The following is a 13,331-nucleotide window of genomic DNA, read 5'->3' on the forward strand; positions in this document are numbered from 1 at the left end:
GGGCTCAAGCAATCCTCCGACCTTAGCCTCCCAATGCACTGGGATTACAGGCACAAGCCACTACACCTGGCCTGAACTTTCTTATTCTAAGGATTTGCAGAGTTTCTGTTTAAGCCATTATCTTCAAATAATGGTTTTAATTTCTTTTTAATCCTTATGTAAAATACCTTATTTCTTTCTTTTTTTTTTTTTTTTAGATGGAATTTCACTCTTGTTGCCCAGGCTGGAGTGCAATGGTACGATCTTGGCTCACCACAACCTCCACCTCCCAGGTTCAAGCGATTCTCCTGCCTCAGCCTCCCGAGTAGCTGAGATTACAGGTATGTGCCACCACGACCTGCTAATATTGTATTTTTAGTGGAGGTGGGGTTTCTCCATGTTGGTCAGGCTGGCCGCAAACTCCCAACCTCAGGTGATCCATCCATCTTGGCCTCCCAAAGTGCTGGGATTACAGGCATGAGCCATCGTGCCCAGCCCTATTATTCTTTTTTAAATTTTTTTAAAAATTGAGGTGGGATTTTGCCATGTTACCTAGGCTGGTATCAAACTCCTGGGCTCAAGCAATCCTGCCACCTCTTTCTCCCGAAGTGTGGGATTACAGGTGTGAGCCAGCATGCTTGGCTCTTTATTTTATTTTATTTATTTTATTTTATTTTATTTTATTTTATTTTTTGAGAGAGAGTCTTGCTCTGTCACCCAGGCTGGAGTGCAGTGGTGTGATCTCGGCTCACTGCAACCTCCACCTCCCAGGTTCAAGTGATTCTCCTGCCTCCCTCTCAAATACCTGGGATTACAGGTGCCCACCACCACGCCTGGCTAATTTTTGTAGTTTTAATAGAGATGTGGTTTCATCATGTTGGCCAGGCTGGTCTTGAACTGCTGACCTCAAGTGATCTGCCCACCTTTGCCTCCCAACGTGCTGGGAGGGCGTGAGCCACGGTGCCCAGCCTTTTATTTTTTATTTTTATTTTTAATCTGTCTTGATTTTGCTTCCTTCCTAAACAGTTTTGGCTTCGTGATCACGTAAACCAAGAGTCACAAACTGAAATGCCATCAAGGGGCCAAGCAGGTAACAAAATTCAAGTCATACAGGCTCAATGTCTTAGTCACCCCAGGCTACAACAGAATATCATAGACTGGGTAGCCTAATAATACAGATCATTTTCTCATGGTTCTAGAGGCTAGAAAGTCCAAGATCGAGATTCCCAAAGGGTTAAGTTTCTGGTGTTGATGCAGGGCAGGTAAGCCACAAAACTGGGGGTTAGACTGAGAGGGTTCTTGGCTTCACCCAGGAACTAATTCAAGGGCAAACCGAAGGTGTTAGAGGCCAACTTTTTTTTTTTTTTTCGGGACAGGGTCTCACTCTGTCACCCAGGCTGGAGTGCAGTGGCTAACTGCAGACTCTGCCTCCTGGGTTCAAGTGATTCTCCCGCCTCAACCTCCTGAGTAGCTGGGAGTGCAGGTGTGCGCCAAAACAACCAACTAATTTTTTTGTATTTTTAGTAGAGATGGGGTTTCACCATGTTGACCAGGCTGGTCTCAAACTCCTGGCCTCAAATGATCCACCCGCCTCAGCCTCCTAGAGTGCTGGGATTACAGGCATTACCCACTGCACCTGGCCTAGATGCCAACTTTTATTGAAGCAGTGGCCTATAGCAATAGCAGAGGGACTGCTCCTTGCAGAGCAGGGCTACCCTGTAGGTAGTGTGACCAGAGTAGCAGCTCAGGGCAGTTCTGCAGTCATATTTACATTGACCTTTAATTACATGCAAATTAAGGGGCAGACTATACAGACGTTTCTAGAAAAAGGCTGATAACTTCTGGGTTGTCAAGTTGTTGCCATTGAAAGGGGTGGTAGGCTGAGCACAGTGGCTCATGCCTGTAATTCCAGCACTTTGGGAGGCCAAGGCAGGTGGATCATGAGGTCAAAAGTTCAAGACCAGCCTGGCCAAGATGGTGAAACACTGTCTCTACTAAAAATATGAAAATCAGTTTGGTGCGGTGGCAGGCACCTGTAATCCCAGCTACTCGGGAGGCTGAGGCAGGAGAATCGCTTGAACCCGGGGGGTGGAGCTTGCAGTGAGCCAAGACTGTGCCACTGCACTCCAGCCTGGGCGACAGAGTGAGACTCCGTCTCAAAAAAAAGGCGGTGGGGTGGTAACTCTGAGTTCTGCCATGGAAATGGTAAGCTGACATGGCGCACTGGTGAGCGTGTCTTATGGAAAGCTGCTTTCACCCTGTCCCTGTTTCAGCTAGTCATCAATTTGGTCTGGTGTCCAAGCCCCATCTCTGGAGTCCAGTTCCACCTCCTACCTCAGCGTGGGCTTTATTACCTGGCTTGCCTTCTTGAAGTGGCCTCATGTGGCAGAGAGAAAGCTAGGGAGCTCTCTGGGTTCTCGTCTCATAAAGACACTAATTCTATTAGATCAGTGCCCAGCTTTATGACCTCATTTGACCTTAATTACTTCCCATAAATCCCTTTTTTTTTTTTTTGAGACAGAGTCTTACTCTGTCACCCTGGCTGGAGTGCAGTGGCATGATCTCGACTCACTGCAACCTCTGCCTCCCAGGTTCAAGCAATTCTCCTTCCTCAGCCTCCTGAGTAGCTAGGACTACAGGTGCACACCACCATGCCTGGCTAATTTTCGTTTTTTTTTTTTTTTTTTGAGATGGAGTCTTGCTCTGTCGCCCAGGCTGGAGTGCAGTGGTGTGATCTCGGCTCACTGCAACCTCTGTCTCCCGGGTTCAAGCGATTCTCCTGCCTCAGCCTCCCAAGTAGCTGGGACTACAGGCGTGTGCCACGACACCTGGCTAATTTTCTTTTTTTTTTTTTTTGTATTTTTAGTAGAGATGGGTTTCACTGTGTTAGCCGGGATGGTCTTGATCTCTTGACCTCGTGATCTGCCTGCCTCGGCCTCCCAAAGTGGTGAGATTACAGGTGTGAGCCACTGCACCCCGCCAAGTTTTTATATTTTTAGTAGAGATGTTTTTAGTAGAGATGGGGGTTTCACCATATTGGCCAGGCTGGTCTTGAACACCTGATCTCAAATGATCCACCCGCCTTGGCCTCCCAAAGTGCTGTGATTACAGGCTTGAGCCATTGCATCCAGCCCCACAGGTAATACTTAATGATGAAAGACTATAAGTTTTTCTCCTAAGATCAGGAAGAAGACAAGGATATTCACTCTTGCCACCTCTATTCAACATTATACTTAAATTTCTAGCCAGGAAATTAGCAAGAAAAAGAAATAAAAGCCACACAAATTAGAAAGGAAGAAATAAAACCATATGTATTTGCATATGACATGATCTTGTATGTAGGAAATTCTAAGGAATCCACAAAACCGTCAGAACAAGTAAACAAATTCAGCAAAGTTGCAGGTGTAAGAGTGATATAAAAAAAATTGGCCTGGTGCAGTGGCTCATGCCTATAATCCCAGCACTTTGGGAGGCCTAGGTGGGCAGATCATGAGGTCAGGAGTTCGAGACTAACCTGACCAACATGGTGAAAACCCATCTCTACTAAAAATACAAAAATTAGCTGGGGGTTGCGGCACGCACCTGTAATCACAGCTGTTCGGGAGACTGAGGCAAGAGAATTGCTTGAACCCAGGAGGCAGAGGTTGCAGTGAGCCGAGATCACACCACTGCACTCCAGCCTGGGTAACAGAGCGAGACTGTCTCAAAAAAAAAAAAAAGTAAATAAATAAATAAATTGTATTTCTATACAGTAACAATTAGCAAGCTGAAAATGAAACTAAGAAAATTCATTTACAATATCGTTTACAAACACACACTTAGGAATAAATTTGACCAAAGTGCTAGACCTTTTTCTTATTTATTTATCTTTTGGTTCCTAAAGTATCCACACCAAACACAAAATAAAGCAAAATCTTTTTTTTTTTTTTTTTTTTTTTGAGACGGAGTCTCACTCTTTTGCCCAGGCCGGACTGCAGTGGCGCTATCTTGGCTCACTGCAAGCTCCGCCACCCGGGTTCACACCATTCTCCTGCCTCAGCCTCCCGAGTAGCTGGGACTACAGGTGCCTGCCACTGCGCCTGGCTAATTTTTTGTATTTTTAGTAGAGACGGGGTTTCACCGTGTTAGCCAGGATGGTCTCGATCTCCTGACCTCGTGATCTGCCCGCCTCGGCCTCCCAAAGTGCTGGGATTACAGGCATGAGCCACCGTGCCCAGCCACAAAGTCTTAATAGTAATAAATTAATTTTGCAAAGTTGGAGGATACAAGATCAACGTACAAAAATCAGTTGTTTATTTATTTATTTTTTAAGAGACAAGACCGCACTATGTTGCCGAGGCTAGAATGCAGTGATCATTTACAGGCACAATTATAATGCACTATAGCCTCAAACATGGCCACAAGCAATCCTCCTGACTCAGCCTCCCAAGTAGCTGGTACTACAGGTGGTGCACCACTACACCTGGCTCAGTTGAATTTCTATACACTAGAAATGAACAATCCAAAAATGAAATTAATAAAACAATTCCATTTGTGATGGCACCCAAAAAAAACTTAGGAATGAATTTAACCAACGAAGTGCAAACTACAAAACATTATTGAAAGAAATTAAACTTAAATACATGAAAAGACATTGTGTGTTCATGGATTGAAACACTTACTACTCTTCACATAGCAATGCTTCCCAAATTGATCTACAGACTCAACACAATCTCTATCAAAATCCCAACTACCTTTTTTGCAAAAATGGACAAGCTGATTCTAAAATTCACATTAAATTGTAAGGAACTTCAAATAGACAAAACAATCTTGAAAAATAAGAACAAAATTGGAAGACTCACGCTTCTTGATTCAAAATCTAATTCAAAGTACCAGTAGTTGAGCCCCTGGGCACTGGCATAAGGACTGACATATAGATCAATGGAATAGAATTGAAAGTCCAGAAATGAGTGCTCACATTACGGTCAACTGATTTTTTTTCTTTTTTGAGACAGGGTCTCACTCTGTCACCCAGGCTGGAGTGCAGTGATCAAGGCTCACTGCAGCCTCCGTCTCCCGATCCCCCTGCCTCAGCCTCCTAAGTCACTGGGACCACAGGCATGTGCCACCACGCCCAGCTAATCTTTTTTTTTTTTTTTTTTTTTTTTTTGAGACAGAGTTTCATTCTTGTTGCCCAGGCTGGAGTGCAATGGCGCAATCTCGGCTCACCACAACCTCCGCCTTCTGGGTTCAAGCGATTCTTCTGCCTCAGCCTCCCTAGTAGCTGGGATTACAGGCATGAGTCACCACGCCAGACTAATTTTGTATTTTTAGCAGAAATGGGGTTTCTCCATGTTGGTCAGGCTGGTCTCGAACTTCTGACCTCAGGTGATCCACCTGCATTGGCCTCCCAAAGTGCTGGGATTACAGGCGTGAGCCACCATGTCTGGCCTGCCCAGCTAATCTTTTTAATAATTATTTTTAGAAATGGAGTGTGCCTATATTGCCCAGGCGGGTTTTGAACTTCTGGGCTCAAATGGTCTTCTTGCCTTGGCCTCCCAAAATACTGGGATTACAGGTGTGAACCATGGTGCCCAGCCAAGGTCAACTGATTTTTAACAAATATGCCAAGACAATTCAATGAGAGAAAGTGTAGAAAAAAAAGTCTTTTCAAACAATGGTCCTGGGACAACTGGATACCCACACACAATAGAATGAAGTTGAACCCTCACCTCATATTATCTATAAAAATTAACTCAAAATATAACAAAGCCTTTGTTTATAAAACATTTGTTAGACTGAAAAGTAGAAAACTCTTCTTTTTGTTTTTAGATGGAGTCTTGCTCTGTTGCCCTGTTGCCAGGCTGGAGTGCAGTGGCATGATCTCAGCTCACTGCAACCTCCACCTCCTGGGTTCAAGCCATTCTCCTGCCTCAGCCTCTGGAGTAGCTGGGACTACAGGTGCGTGCCAACACGCCCAACTAATTTTTTTTTTTTTTTTGAGACCGAGTTTTGCTCTTGTTGCCCAGGCTGGAGTGCAATGGCACGATCTTGGCTCACCGCAACCTCTGCCTCCTGCGTTCAAGCGATTCTCCTGCCTCAGCTCCCAATTAGCTGAGATTACAGGCATGCGCCACCATGCCCTGCTAATTTTTTTGTATTTTTAGTAGAGACGGGGTTTCTGCATGTTGATCAGGCTGGCCTCGAACTCCCGACCACAGGTGATCCACCCACCTTGGCCTCCCAAAGTGCTGGGATTACAGGCATGAGCAACCATGCCCAGCCCAGTTTTTTATATTTTTTTAATAGAGACAGTGTTTCACCATGTTGGCCTTAGAGGAAAACATAGACATACATCTTTATGACCTTTGGATTAGCAAGTTTTCTTAGATATGACACAAGTGTTTAACACAGAGCTCCCATATGACCCAGTAATTCCATTCCTAGGTATATATGCCAAGAGAAATGAAAACAGAAAAACTTAAAACACACACACATATGGCGAAACCCTATCTCTACTAAAAATACAAAAATTTTGCTGGTGTGGTGGCTCATGCATGTAATCCCAGCACTTTGGCGGGCTGAAGAAGGTGGATCATTTGAGGTCAGGAGTTTGAGATCAGCCTGGACAACATGGTGAAACCCCATCTCTACTAAAAATACAAAAATTAGCTGGGTGTGGTGGCACACGCTTGTAATCCCAGCTACTTGGGAGGCTGAGGCAGGAGAATCTCTTGAACCCAGGAAGTGGAGCTTGCAGTGAGCCGAGATCACACCACTGCACTCCGTCCTGGGCAACAGAGACTCTATCTCAAAAAAAAAAAAAAAAAAAAAAAAGAAAGGAAGAAAAATTAGCCGGGCATGGTGACAGGTGCCTGTAATCCCAGCTACTTGGGAGATTGAGGTGGCAGGATCAGTTGAACCTGGGAAGCAGAGGTTGCAGCCAGCTGGGATTGTGCCACTGCACTCCAGCCTGGGCAACAGAGTGAGACTCCGTCTCAAAAAATAAAAATAAAAATAATACACACACACATATACACATACACCTCTTTATTTCTTCAGCGAGACCTGAAGATATATATCCATAACATAAGAACAGGATGCTATAAAAAATGAACAATAAGAAAGCAAGAAAAACTATCATAAATTAGAAATATGATAGCCAAGGCTGGGTGCAGTGGCTCACACCTGTAATCTCAGCACCTTGGGAGGCTGAGGCGTGTGGATCACTTGAGGCCAGGAGTTTGAGACCAACCTGGCCAATATGGTGAAACCCCGTCTCTACTGAAAATACAAAAATAAGCTGGGCATGGTGGCCCACGCCTGCAATCCCAGCTACTCAGGAGGCTGAGGCAGGAGAATCACTTGAACCCAGGAGGCGGAGGTTGCAGTGAGCTGAGATCAAGCCACCGCATTCCAACCTGGGTGACAGAGTGAGAACCTGTCTCAAAAAAAAAAAAAAATAAATAAAAGCCAAAATTAAAAATTCAATACAAAATTTGAAGGTTGAAGAAATCTCCTAGAAGAATGTAGTATTTAAATTCTTTTTCTTTTGAGACAAGGTCTTGCTCTGTCTCCCAAGCTGCTGTGCCGTGGCGCCATTCTAGCTTACTGCAAGCCTCAAACTCCTGGCCTCAAGCAAGTCTCATATCTCAACCTCTCAAAGTGCTGGATTATAGGCATGAGCCACTGCAGCTGGCCAGAATGTAGAATTTAAAAGGTGTTGAAAAATATAAAAAATAAGAAAATTGGAGGATTGAGGCTGGTTGAAGGCAGAGGCAGGAGAATAGCTTGAGCCCAGGAGCTTGAGTATAGCCTGGGAAACACAGAAAGCCCATCTCTATATTAAAAAAAAAAAATTTTTTTTTTTTTTTTTTTTTTTTTTTTTTTTTTTAAGAGAGAGTCTTGCTCTGTCACCCAGGCTGGAGTGCAGTGGTGCGATCTTGGCTCACTGCAACCTCCACCTTCCGGGCTCAAGCAATTCTTATGCCTCAGCCTCCCATGTAGCTGAGATTATAGGTGTGTGCCACCACACCCGGCTAATTTTTGTATTTTTAGTAGAGACAGGGTGGGGGAGTGTTGGGGGAGATGGGGCATGGCAGGGAGGGGATGGCGGGTTTTACCATGTGGTAGCTGAGATTATAGGTGTGTGCCACCACACCCGGCTAATTTTTGTATTTTTAGTAGAGACAGGGTGGGGGAGTGTTGGGGGAGATGGGGCATGGCAGGGAGGGGATGGCGGGTTTTACCATATTGGCCAGGCTGGTCTTGAGCTCCTGGCTTCAGGTGATCCTCCCACCTCAGCCTCTAAAAGTGGGATTACAGACGTAAGCCACCGCGCCCAGCATTTTTTTTTTTTTTTTTTTTTTTTTAGACAGTGTTGCTGTGTTGCCCAGGCTGGAGTGCAGTGGCACAATCTCAGCTCACTGCAACGTCTGCCTCCTGGGCTCCAGCGATTGTCATGCCTCAGCCCCCCAAGTAGCTGGGATTACAGGTGCACACCATCATGCCTGGCTAACTGTATTTTTAGTAGAGATGGGGTTTCACCATGTTGGCCAGGCTGCTCTCAAACTCCTGGCCTCAAGCAATCCACCTGCCTCAGCCTCCCACAGTGCTGGGATTACAGGCCTGAGCCACTGCACCAAGCCCCAGCTCCAGATTGTGAGTTTCAGAGCCAGGCTAGATAGGATTCAGACTCAGATCTGTGAGATTTCTGCTGCTCAGGCTGTTAACCAGTGACTCATGTTTTCTTTTTTTTTTTAGGCAGAGTTTTACTCTTGTTGCCCAGGCTGGAGTGCAATGGCTCGATCTCAGCTCATTGCAACATCTGCCTCCCAGGTTCAAGTGATTCTCCTGCCTCAGCCTCCCAAGTAGCTGGGATTACAGGTGCCCGCCACCATGCCCAGCTAATTTTTGAACTTTTAGTAGAGACGGGGTTTCACCATGTTGGCCAGGCTGGTCTCGAGCTCCTGACTTCGTGATCTGCCCACCTCGGCCTCCCAAAGTGCTGGAATTACAAGCGTGAGCCACCGCGCCCTGCCTGACTTGTGGTCTTTTGAGATTATTTCTGATGTCCCATAGACATTTCAAAAGCAAAATGTCAAAAGCTACACTTGCCTCTCAAACCTTCATTCTCTCTGTGTGATAGGCACCCTCCTTCCCATCTTCCTTCGCTTCCATGGGTCACTCAAAGCTGAAGACCTGCAAGCCATCTCAGGATCCTGTCCCGTATCCCATCAACACTCATCACACCCTCTCAATTCTGGCTCCTAAATACCCCTTGGATTTGGCCTCTCCTCCCCGTTCCCCACTGGCATTGTTTTATTTCAGGTCTTTATGATTTCTTGCCTGGGTTTCTGCAGCAGCCTCCTAACTGCTCTCCCTGACTCCAGTCTTGCCCTCTCTGTTTCATTTTTCATATTGCACACAGGGTGATTTTTCTAAAATGTAAATGTGACCACATCTCTTGCAGGCTTAAAACCTCTCAAAGGTTCTTCACCCCCTCAAGGCTGCAGCACACACCTCCCAGCACAGCTCTGCAAGTTGACCCCGCCCTTCTTCTCCATCGGTGGTTCTCAGAGTGTAGCCCTCCGAGCAGCAGCACTCTGACCCGCTCCATCAAGATCTCTAGGCTTGGAGCTTGCGAGACTATGTAAACAAGGCCAGTTTTTTGTTCGTTTGTTTGTTTTTTGGAGACAGAGTCTCGCTGTGTCACCCAGGCTGGAGTGCAGTGGCTTGATCTTGGCTTACTCCATCTCCACCTCCCAGGTTGAAGTGATTCTCCCGCCTCAACCTCCTGAGCAGCTGGGACTATAGGTGTGCACCACCCCACCCAGCTAATTTTTGCATTTTTAGTAGAAATGGGGTTTCAGGCCGGGCGCGGTGGCTCACGCCTGTAATCCCAGCACTTTGGGAGGCCAAGGCGGACGGATCACGAGGTCAGGAGATCGAGACCATCCTGGCTAACATGGTGAAACCCCGTCTCTACTAAAAATACAAAAAAATTAGCCGGGCATGGTAGCGGGTGCCTGTAGTCCCAGCTACTCGGGAGGCTGAGGCAGGAGAATGGCGTGAACCCAGGAGGCGGAGCTTGCAGTGAGCCGAGATCACGCCACTGCACTCCAGCCTGGGCGACAGCGAGACTCTGTCTCAAAAAAAAAAAAAAAAAGAAAAAAAAAAGAAAAAAAAAAAGAAATGGGGTTTCACCACATTGGCCAGGCTAGTTTCGAACTCCTGACCTCAAGCGATCCGCCTGCCTCGACCTCCCAAAGTGCTTGGATTACCGGTGTGAGTCACTGTACCCAGCCAACAAGGCCAGTTTTTATGCACATTTAAGTTTGAGAACCACATTGCAGTTAATCTCATCTGGTTTCCTTTCTTGAACTCCATGCTTTAGCCTCATTGAACCATCAGTTTCTGGAAAGTGGTATATTATCCCTCACCTTCTATAATTTGCACATGCTATTCTCTGCCCTTATCCCATGGCAATGGCTTTGTCTGCTTTTATCCATATTCCCCACCTCTGTGGAAACTGGAAGGCAGGGTCACCACCTTATTCATCTTTACATCTTTAGGGTCTTGGACCTGACATACAGTAGGTGCTCAATAACCATTTTATTTCTCTCTCTCTGTTTTTTTTTTTTAGAGATGGGGTCTCACTCTGTCACCTAGGCTGGAGTGCAGTGGCTCAATCATGGCTCACCTCCCCTCAACCTCCTGGGCTCAAGCAATCCTCCTGCCTCAGCCTCCCAAGTAGCTGAGACTACAGGCACTCACCACCATGGCCAGCTAATTTTTAATTTTTTTGTAGAGATGGGGGTCTTGTTATGTTGCCCTGGCTGGTCTCCAAATATTGGCCTTAAGTGATCCTTCCACCTCAGCCTCCCAAAAGCGCCACTGCACTACAGCCTGGGCGACAGAGTAAGATTCCATCTCAAAAAATAAAAATAAAGATAATACACACACACATATACACATACACCTCTTTATTTCTTCAGCGAGACCTGAAGATACATATCCATAATATAAGAACAGGATGCTATAAAAAATGAACAATAAGAAAACAAGAAAAACTATTATAAATTAGGAATATGATAACCAAGGCTGGGTACGGTGGCTCACGCCTGTAATCTATTACAGGCGTAAGCCAGTGAGCCTGGCCATTCAATAACTATTTTCTTAATGAACATTGAGGGTGAGATGAGCAGAAACATAACTGCTAAAAGCAGGCAACATTCAGCTACCAGGATTTATGAGGGAGAACACAGTAAACTGTGCTATTACTTAGGAATACCTAGAGTCAATGTACATTTATTTTCATTTTACTCTAGCCCCACTGGTGATCTCTGCCCAGTAATCTAACTAAATTGATGACAGTGGGAATGAAAGGAAATCATAGATATGTATTATTGTAAAGGAAAAGAAATGCAAATGAATGGGTACAGGGACAGTCTGTACAATTGAAGATCTCATCTCTTCATATATATATATATATATATATTTTTTTTTTTAAGACAGGATCTTAGCACCTACTATTTGCAAGACTCCCCCTATGTTAACCTTTACAGCAACTCTCGGAGGGATGTTTTATTATTGAGAGAACTGAGAGACAGAGGTCATTAAATATTTGTCCAAGATCCTACAGCCGCAACATGGTAAATCCACTGCTATTGGAACTTCCTGTTAAGTGAGTTCCATGGCCCCAAACTGCATTCCCACCCATGTTGCTCACAGATTGCTCACAATGTGGCTCACAGTCATAGGCACAGGTGAATGGATCAACCATTATTTTCGATAATGATTCTGGGGTATCATCTTTGACTCAAAAACGCAAACTGTTATTATTATCTATGCAGTCTACAGCCCTCTGCTCTACCAGCTGAGCTATCGAAGAGTGCACAAGCTGTTATTATATCACAAGATTTTTTTTTCAGACAGGGTCTTATTCTGCGGCCCAGGCTGAAGTGAAGTGGCTCGATGGTAGCTCACTGCAGCCTTGAACTGGGGTCAAGCGATCTTCCTACCTCAGCCTCCCAAGTAACTGAAACTACAGGCAGGCACCACTATGCCTGGCTGACTTTTGTATTTTTTGTAGAGACGGGGTTTCGCCATGTTGCCAGGCTAATCTGCAACTCCTGGGCTCAAGCAGTCTGCCCACTTCACCCTCCCAAAGTGCTGGGATTTCAGGCTAGAGCCACCATGCCCAGCCCACAAGATCTAAACGCTACTGTTGAAGCAAAAATACTTGAAGACAGAATTTGCCATCCTAATATAAGCCCATGGTAACCTGAACCTCCTTCACCCTAACTCTCATCACAGTGTATTGTGATTGCTTATTGAAGATGAAATTTGATTTTCCTTTTTGATGTTACTTCTCCAGCACAGTACCTGGTATGTGGAAGGCACTCAAACTAGGGCCAACCTGGTGCCAGCTAACCTGGGACTAGTGCAAGCTCCTGAAATTCACCTGGTCAAGGGACACATGTTCACAGGATCTCCTGGGGTTGTGTCACCAAAAAAAAAAAAAAAAAAAAAAAAAAATTTCACCTGGTGTCTCTAGTCACCATGATTTTCTCTAAAATGCCACAGAGAATTCTATGTATGGAATTTTTTTCTTTTCTTTTTTCTTTCTTTCTTTTTCTTTTCTTTCTTTTTTTTTTGAGATAGTCTGTCGCCAGTCTGGAGTGCAGTGGCGTGATCTCGGCTCACTGCAGTCTCCTCCTCCCGGGTTCAAGCAGTTCTCCTGCCTCAGCCTCCCGAGTAGCTAGGACTACAGGTCCGTGCCACCACGCCCAGCTAATTTTTGTATTTTTAGTGGAGATGGAGTTTCACCATGTTGGCAAGGATGGTCTAGATCTCTTGACCTTGTGATCTGCCTGCCTCAGCCTCCCAAAGTGCTGGGATTACAGGCGTGAGCCACCGCGCCCGGCCAAAATTTTTTAAAAATAAGGAAAGTTCAAGTTTACTTTAGATACCATAGTTCAGGATTTAAACTCCTGTCCTTACTTTGGAATGTCATTTTAGATACTTATGTGATTGACTGAGGAAAAAGACATTGTAACTGATCTTATCCCCTTTTAAAAAAAAAACCAGCTAACAATTATTCATTTAGTCTTCTGTACATTGTGTGAAATAAAATATAGAAGACTAGGGGACAGTTTCTGCCCTCAAGGAGCTTATGTGGTTTTTTTCGTGCGTTTTTTGTTGTTGTTGTTTTGTTTTGTTTTGTTTTTTTTGACAGGTTCTTACACTGTCACCCAGGCTGAAAGGCAGTGGTGAGATCTCGGCTGACTGCAACCTCTGCCTCCCAGGCTCAAGTGACCCTCACCTCAGTCTCCTGAGTAGCTGGGACTACAGGCATGCACCATCGTGCC

The 13,331-nt window shown here is 45.3% G+C and overlaps 1 long non-coding RNA gene across 1 annotated transcript; it reads left to right on the forward strand.

Annotated features, from left to right (window-relative positions):
- The first annotated feature begins 231 nt into the window (after positions 1 to 231).
- LOC129137741 (uncharacterized) lies at positions 232 to 9,510 on the forward strand. Its single transcript, XR_008540512.2, has 3 exons — positions 232 to 320; positions 1,006 to 1,069; positions 9,431 to 9,510. It is a non-coding gene; the product is annotated as an uncharacterized LOC129137741 (long non-coding RNA).
- Positions 9,511 to 13,331: the final 3,821 nt, after the last annotated feature.

Source organism: Pan troglodytes, chromosome 19 (assembly GCF_028858775.2).
Source record: "Pan troglodytes isolate AG18354 chromosome 19, NHGRI_mPanTro3-v2.0_pri, whole genome shotgun sequence".
Lineage (NCBI taxonomy): Eukaryota > Metazoa > Chordata > Mammalia > Primates > Hominidae > Pan > Pan troglodytes.